Source organism: Centruroides sculpturatus, unplaced genomic scaffold (assembly GCF_000671375.1).
Source record: "Centruroides sculpturatus isolate CEXI.00-Female unplaced genomic scaffold, Cexi_2.0 scaffold3750, whole genome shotgun sequence".
Classification (NCBI taxonomy): domain Eukaryota; kingdom Metazoa; phylum Arthropoda; class Arachnida; order Scorpiones; family Buthidae; genus Centruroides; species Centruroides sculpturatus.
Window position 1 is genome coordinate 666 of NW_019387844.1, and position 8,220 is coordinate 8,885.

Here is an 8,220-nt window from a genome sequence, read left to right on the forward strand (position 1 = left end):
GTAGATAATACACCAATCTATACAAAATACAATAAATTGGTAAGTTTTGCTCAAGATTGAAATCGTAGGGGAGATTTAGATAACGCCCCTACGGCTAATTTAAACTCGATTCTTAAGTAAATCCGAATGCAACAGGGAAGGGGAAATAAACGCCTCTTAATCCCAGAGCCTCAAAACCCTATTCTGCCAAAGAGAAAGGCCTGACAACTCTACGATCTGGAAACGACGGGTTATTTTCGAACGATACAGATTTCGGAGGGGTTTTGCTCCCTTTACAGTTAAGTTCTAGTGGACAATAATCGAACGCACCGAAAACACTACTGTAGTACCGTTCACACACCGCGCGCAAATTCTTCCCCCGACACTTTTTACTTCGGCCACGTGTTTTACGTTTTCGGAAACGGGCGGAGCTTCGTTCCGAGTGGTAAAACGGCAATTCGAATTCCGCGCCGTTATTTAAAATTTTAAATACAACCGAAATAAAACGTGCAAATTACTACTAACAGTGCGACGCGGCGTGTTTTAAATAAGACGATCTAGAGTCAAAATAAACCAGTTTTATTCACAGTATATTTCGCGTGTGGACAGAAGAGTACACAAGAAACCACAGAGGAAAAACACCGGATTTTTTCTATTAAAAACCGTTACAATTTCTAAAAAGGCACACTTTCCGATTGTCTAAACACGTCGAAATCGATGAAAAAGTTCTTTAAAAACATTTTTAACACTGCACTAAAAATAATTCTCCCCCGACGTTAACAATAGATTCAAAAATGTAATTTATGGATAAAGGTTCTTTCCACATTCCGGGCTTCTCCCCTTTTAAGGGTCGGTTTCTTAAGGATGTTGGAAGGGCTGCATTCCAGCGTTCTCCAACTGCCCACATCATGCAACCTTCTTCTTTCCGGGTACACCTGAAATTATTTAAAAAAAACAATACTCGTGTGGTCAGAATTAAAGAGGAGAACAATTACGTGTGATATATACATATACTATACTGTACGTACGTGTTACAGATAGTAAAGTGTCAATTAATGTGGATTTGGATAATCGAAAAGTGAAATAAGGCGGAATGTTTGAAACCAAGTGACGGTGGTGTGGTAGCTACTAGAAAAATACCAAGTAGGCTAACCCCTTAAAAATATTCTAGACACTGGCTTGGTGAAGGAGTGTCCGTATGCAGTATTATATAATATATACTTTTGCTTTCGTCAAGTAAATTTACACCACTGTTGGCTTTTTAACACCTGAACAGGAAAAGAAAAATACGGCGGTGTTGGTTTCCTTTGTGTGGCGTTTACGCATCTTAATTTTTTTTATTGCGCTTTTGGCCCTCGTTCCCGGATTATCTAATACGAGTATAAACCGATTTTTCAACGGATTAAATTAATAATAATAATCCGCACTCATCTGGTAAACCAGGAAAAATTAAAACGGTAGAGTCAAGGTGTGCTACTAACACAGGGTCTATGCTATTTTTTTCGGCTGGCCCTTCGTTTATTAACGTAACGTTAAGTCCCCGACGATTTACTCCTAGAAACGGAACTCAGCCACGAACAAAATACGAGAATGTTGTTAAAAAAACAAAGTTTTACCACAACTACAATTACAATTTCTCTAATTTTCATAAAAATCTGTATTGTGGCAAGAAGTTCGCAGAAATTCCCTCCTATGTATTGCACAACCCAGATTCGCGAAACAAACTGTACCGCATTATTAATCCCTTTTTGCCTCTTTGTCCTTATTGTTTTACATTTCTGTGTATATATTGTCTACTTGAATCTAGTTTATTAATAGGACTTACTATATAGACGAAGTTTCTGATTAGCAAAGAAAGATCTTAGACCAGAAAATAATTTGTTTTGTCTTTTGACTAAGAAGTCTCTTTGCTAATCAGATACTACACCAGTATAAGAAGTCCTATTAATAAACAAGGTCCAAGTAAACAATATATACACAGAAATGTACTGTATTATGTTCTCTCGTCTTTGTTCTAAGTAATCGTCTACATACAATTGCCTCCTTGGTTAAACGAGTCTCCATTAATCGAGATGCTATTGTATAGGCCTATACTGTATATATATTATATACACGGTATCGTCTTGATTAATTGACACCCGTTTAACCATATATATATATGTGTGTGTGTATATATATATATACGGGATGTACAAAAAGTCTCTCCGCATCGGGAATTATAGATTATACAGAACAAAAACACTGTGTATACGCAAACTACCTAATCCGCCTATAACGGCAGTAGAATTAGCCAGTAAAACACCATGTCACCCGTCACGCGAGTATTGCTAGAAACCAATTAACCAACTAAAAGAAACGGCCGCCTCAGAGAGACTTTTCGAACAGCCCGTATCTGGCCCACGTATACTGGAAACTGTGGAAAAACTACAATCGAAACAATTCTTACCTGGCGAGAATGCTTCGAAACTATGAAGTAAACGATTTTCTTTTCCGACAGGACACCGAAATGTTTATTCACCGGCAGCAACTATAAAAAAAAAAAAAAAAAAACATTTTCAATTGGTAATTGTTACATAGGCCTAAATGTTTAAAATAGATTCGAAGATATTCACAAATCCGCACCTTGTTTAGATCGCGAGTGTATTTGGCAATCTGTCGCTACCAAAAAATTAATTAATTAATCAATTAACAACGAAATATCTTTACTTATGCGATTTAAAGTTTACGAATCTACAAGAAAAATAACTTATTTTTATGATATGATGGGCAATGGTAATTAAAATACATTAATTAATCCCACCATTTACGACAGTAATTGGCTCCGAGAAAATTGCACTTTAAGCGGAGCCGTGCAAAGCCGTTTACACAATAGGAATCTGTTCGGTATTATTGAATACTGTATTTACTCTTTTAGAGAAGATAATTACCTTCCATAATCTAATATATCAATTTATTTATAAATCAATTTTGTTAACTTTAGTCTTGCCTTGTGTGGAATGTGCAGATTTGAAGATGGCCAATGGTTAGGTTAACCCTGGATGGCAAAAGATAATAAGGACAAATAATGCATACGTTGATTATTTACTCTTCACTGGCTTCTCCCATTTTCCCTATGTTTTTGAGCCTATTTGTAAGTCCTTTCTTTAGGGGAAGCCACACTCGATGATGGATGCCTGTTTCATTTGGGATAAAAGCTTACTATCCGCTCCTCTTTAAACTAAATTAATAAAACAAGGGACAAAGAGGGTGAGCCAAAAGTGCACGTCCGGGTTAAAGATTGATCGTTGGTAAGATTGTCTTACCAACAACCAAATACTATAGGTGTTTGGTTATCAAACAGGTGTCACCAAATAATTGTATAATTATTCTTTTTTAGTTTATTTTTAGCAAATAATTTGAGGTGTGTGTGTACAACTCTGCTACAGTTCTATCTCAAACAACAAACTCTTGTTTTTATAATTCTTCTTGTTATTAATTTATAGTTCATTTGTTATAATTAGAGCTAGAACGTTTAGGCACTAAAAATTATAATTTTTAGAATGATTTATGTGATTTTTAGTGCCTAGATGTTCTGACCTTAGTTATGTTATATCCTGGAGGATTTATGTTGTAATTAGCAATTGTTTTAGCAGAATTCCATACAAAAAAAGTTATTAAAATATCAGCAAGATAAAGAACACAAAAAATATCAAACACCAGATAAATTTACCATCCCTTACTGTTCTATTATGGAATTTAGTACCGAAACAACAGTAAAAAGTTTAATTACAAAGTTTTAGTATTAAATAAGTTTCGGTTCCAAAAAAGAAACCAAAATATTTTATATTTATTTAATAAAAAGTTTTTGTAACAACAAACAAACCTTTTCATTAGACATACTGTAAGACAAGAAAGCTAAAATTAATTGAAATAGTTACAAATAAAGATTTTCTCATTAAAACAAACAAAAAAAAATCAGAAATTTCAGCATACGCTCTAGAGCAGGGGTGACAAACTGGCATCTCGTTTAAAAATCAACGTTTCTAACACTTTACGGAGATTAAGACAGAAAAAATTCAAACGTCTAACTGTTTACATAACTCCTAAAGAGCCAGCAACAAAAGGGCTTTTGTTAGAGTCTTTTTTAAAATTACAATATGTTTTGGTTTGTTGGATAATATAGAATGTGGCCCGCGTCTGATATACACCTGCGAATATTCGACTGGACTTTTGTTGTTGCATTTGAGTTTGAGACCCCTGCACTAGAGATATTCAAGATACATTATTGAAGTTTAATTGACTTGCTAAGAGAATCTTTTTTTATGTTCGCTAGTTTAAAAATTCTAATAAATGTAAAGAGGAAATATTTTTTTAAAAATTAGGATGCATAAAAGCTAGATTAAGCTGTTTAAGAAATTGGACTTTATGCCATTGACAAGTTTGAATTCTTAGAAAGACTAGAATATAAATAAAATTTGGAAGTCACTACAAATAAGACTACGTGTCAAATATATCAAGAAACTTAATGATTATAAGTATAGTAAGATGGATTATAAGTAACAAAGTTCTGTATAGATATAATAGTAATAGACAAAATGCTTAGAGGAATTGGGACTAATTTATCACTTTGTACAGACGAAGCATTTAAATCTGGACAAAAATTTCTTGCTTTGGAAGAGAATTTAAAAAGACTGTTGTTACCCAACTGGAATTCATTAGTAAGACTAGGAAATCACTTACAGCTGCATATTAGAACTTGACTAGAAGTGAAAACATATTAGGTGGGCCATAAATATAAATGCAAAGATGTTAAGCGGGTGTGTCTGCTAAGGGTTTGACTAGGTCGTGTTCGTATGGGCAGATGGGATTAACGTATCTGAGCCAGATCCACATAAAATAACCAATATATAAGTTCCCCGAGATCAAAAAAAGTTTAATCATAAAAATTTCTTTTTGAAACTTTCACCGGATCAAGAATACGTAGAAACAACAAGAATATCTAGCTTCTGACTTGTTGGGATTTTCAACATAAGACTGTAGAGATTTTGATTGAATCTCTAGCAGAACATACGACTACAAACACCATTTGGAAAACACTAAACCATAGGTTCTATGTTAAACTTCTGATTAAATAGTGACATTGCCATCATCACCAGACAATTATTTGTCTTCACAAATACTCGTTTGTATAAATAATAATAAATTCTAAAAATAATATCGAAATTTCTTACCATTTCCGAGATATTTTTTATTTCTTCATTTCCAGTTTTATTAAAATAAAATTTGAGTCCAACTACTATCTCATTGCAAAACAACTTCTTCCTAAATTTTAAAAAGTATAAAAACAGCAATTTTTATATGTTCTATTAACTTTAAACACATATTTAAAATTCAAATCTTAAAAACATTCATATAATAACTAAACTAATGGCATTCTGCTGTACGAACTTTTATGAGTTTTTGATATTAAACAGTGCGGAAGGATTTTCTTTGGAAAACAGATGAATGAAATAATAACCTTTTATTTAATTTGCCTGCAAAACTAATACCGTAATTGATTGCCGTCCTTTGAATTCTCCCTTCTGATAACAGTTCAACAAAATAGGCTAAATTGAAAAAATAACATGAATAATGTAGGTTCGACCTTGAACAAAATTTCAGAAATACTTGAAATTTGACAGTATGATAATAACTACTTTATGTTGGTTAAACTGTTCGCATAGGCTAAGAAATATTTTTCAAATCTTTCGTGGCCGAATAGCCGAGACGACTGAGGTGTCAACTGCTCCGAACCTGGAAATTTATATTTGGTAAATGTCGGGTGTCTTTCGTTGCCACTTGTCTGCCTCATTGGGACCCGGCAAACCTCCACAATGGATCCAAAAAAGGCCCTTTTAGTTCCCATGGAATAGAGTTAAAAAAAAAAAAAACAGTCGTGTTCAAATATATAGATTTATTTTGTTATAACTGAAAAAAGTTTTATTTAAATTCAAATATCTTGATAAAAATAAAGATTATATAATAATTTTTTGTAATTATTTATTGTCTGACTGGATATTGCAGTTATTTAACACAGAACAAAAAAAAGTCTATGAAAATCTGGCCACTAGTCTGTTATTGTTTAGTTAAAAAATTATAAGTATACGTTTTCATGTAACTATTTTTTTTAAACAGAAGATTGTACAACATAATTTTGATCAACAAAGTGTGACTGCTCTTTTTAACTTACACATTATATTTATGGTAGCATTTACTCTCTTGAAGAGATGTTTCTTTTGACGTGTCGGAAATGTCGATTCCTGCCGAAAATTCCAAACAAAGACCAGGAGTGGGAAATGGAACAGACAAAAAGATAAAATTTCTCTGTAGCTGAATGCATTGAACTTTTTTGATGGAAGAAAAGTTAGAAATAGAACAAACTTTTCTGAAATTGAATTAGGGTCATTCAAGTATTTCCTCAAGTCAAACGATCTTGTAGTTCTCAACTGCCCAATTCTTTTTTCATGAATTATCTAAAAAGAAGCAGAAATTAAGTATTTTTAGAAGATAACTCTTCTAGAATAAGAGTGGATATTCCTTCCATAGAGAGAAGAGTGGCATCTCTACTTTTAAGTGGTTTTAATACTGAAGCAACGATACTAATCGCACTAGGTTCTTTTTCCAAAAAATCAAATGGTTATCTCATATTTATCATTATTTTTGCAATGCTATCTACACTTCATATTTACTTTTTCAACCAACCTCTAACCAACTTAAGCCAGCCAGACTCAAAGTGTTAAACATAGCAACTCTGTCAAAGACTTAACATGAATTTAAACACTCTGGATTTGAGTTGACAACTTGCCAAATTACAAAAACATTTTAAAATAATTTTCTTCACAGATGTATAAAGCATGATGCAAATTTAAAATTATACAATTAAAACAAAATATATTAAAAAAATATATATATTTTGTTTAATGTGGTCGGAAATTCCTGAGAGATAGGCTGCAATCCAAGGTAAAGTTTTGTATTATTTACTCAGGAAATCTGTTTCCGAGAATTTTAATGTCTAAAATATATTTCCACGTGTGTCAATAAATTGAAGTACAAATGCCACTTAGTTTCATCTTTCTAGTATAATATTATACATTTATAAACAGGCAAAATGTTTATTGGGACTGCCCTGTCATGTCAGCATCTGTATCATTTTTGTAATTTTCTCGATTCTCCTCAGAGTGCATAAACATGAAAATAAATACAGTGGGTGATTGGTTAATGAACACTTTCGCAAAAGATTTTTATCCTCGGACAACGAAAACCTCACAGAACAAACACAAGAAGAAGCGACGTAAAATAATGAATACCAATTGGGCTTCCCTTGTCTTCGGGCAACAATTTGAAACTTTTCAGAGCGTGGGAGATCTTGCATTCAACGCTCAACCCGGTATATACTGATCGGATAGTATTCCTCCAAACTTTGAAACTCTCCCTTGTAATTCCAGCCTTTTATTTTTCTGACAAACAATTCTTTTATGGTATTCGCAAGACTGTCGGGCGGGCAATCATTACGTTTTGCGTGGGTTTTTATTTTCGAAAGGTGAGAGTATAATACCAAAGACAGAGAGTGGGCAGATGTCTGATGTTGCTAGGCAGTATGACTTAAACAGATCTACAGTAGGCCACAGTTCAATCTTATCTAAGATAAACACTATATAATCAAAAAGACTCAAGCAGCTGAAGGAGTAACAAAAATCACATCTGAAAAATAAAGAACATTGAAGAGCTCATAATGGAACCTGAAACTGATCTGATGACAGAAGAATGCCAGGAACTCTTGAATGAAGAACACCAATAAACTCAGTGAGATATGTTTTCTTCTAAAAGAGGATTAACGCAGATATCTGCTATTAAAGATGTTTTGAAGAAGTGGGAAAATGTCAGAACAACGGTCTTAGAATGGCATCCAAACCAGGTTGAGGTTAATAGGCTTAGGGATCTCTACAAGTACAATGCTATTAATTACTTCTGAAAAATTCTGAAGAAGAGAGAAAAGCAATCGACATTAGACAGATTCTTTAACCCCCACAAATGGAAAAAACATGACTAATAAAAATGCAAGACTGTGTATATATGTATTTTTATTATCTAACAACATAAGCCATTGATCGCGTATCTGTAAATCTGTAATGGTATGCCTAGAATGGCCACTAGGGGTGTCCCTAGCTATTATTTAAGTTAATTAATTAATTAATTAAATTAACAATAAATTCAGTTTTTTGC

The 8,220-nt window shown here is 33.2% G+C and overlaps 1 long non-coding RNA gene across 1 annotated transcript; it reads right to left on the reverse strand.

Annotated features, from left to right (window-relative positions):
* Positions 1 to 523: 523 nt before the first annotated feature.
* Positions 524 to 5,844, reverse strand: LOC111616663. Its single transcript, XR_002755290.1, has 3 exons — positions 5,190 to 5,844; positions 2,426 to 2,506; positions 524 to 914 (listed from the first exon to the last, which is right to left on the reverse strand). It is a non-coding gene; the product is annotated as an uncharacterized LOC111616663 (long non-coding RNA).
* Between the last annotated feature and the right edge of the window lie 2,376 nt (positions 5,845 to 8,220).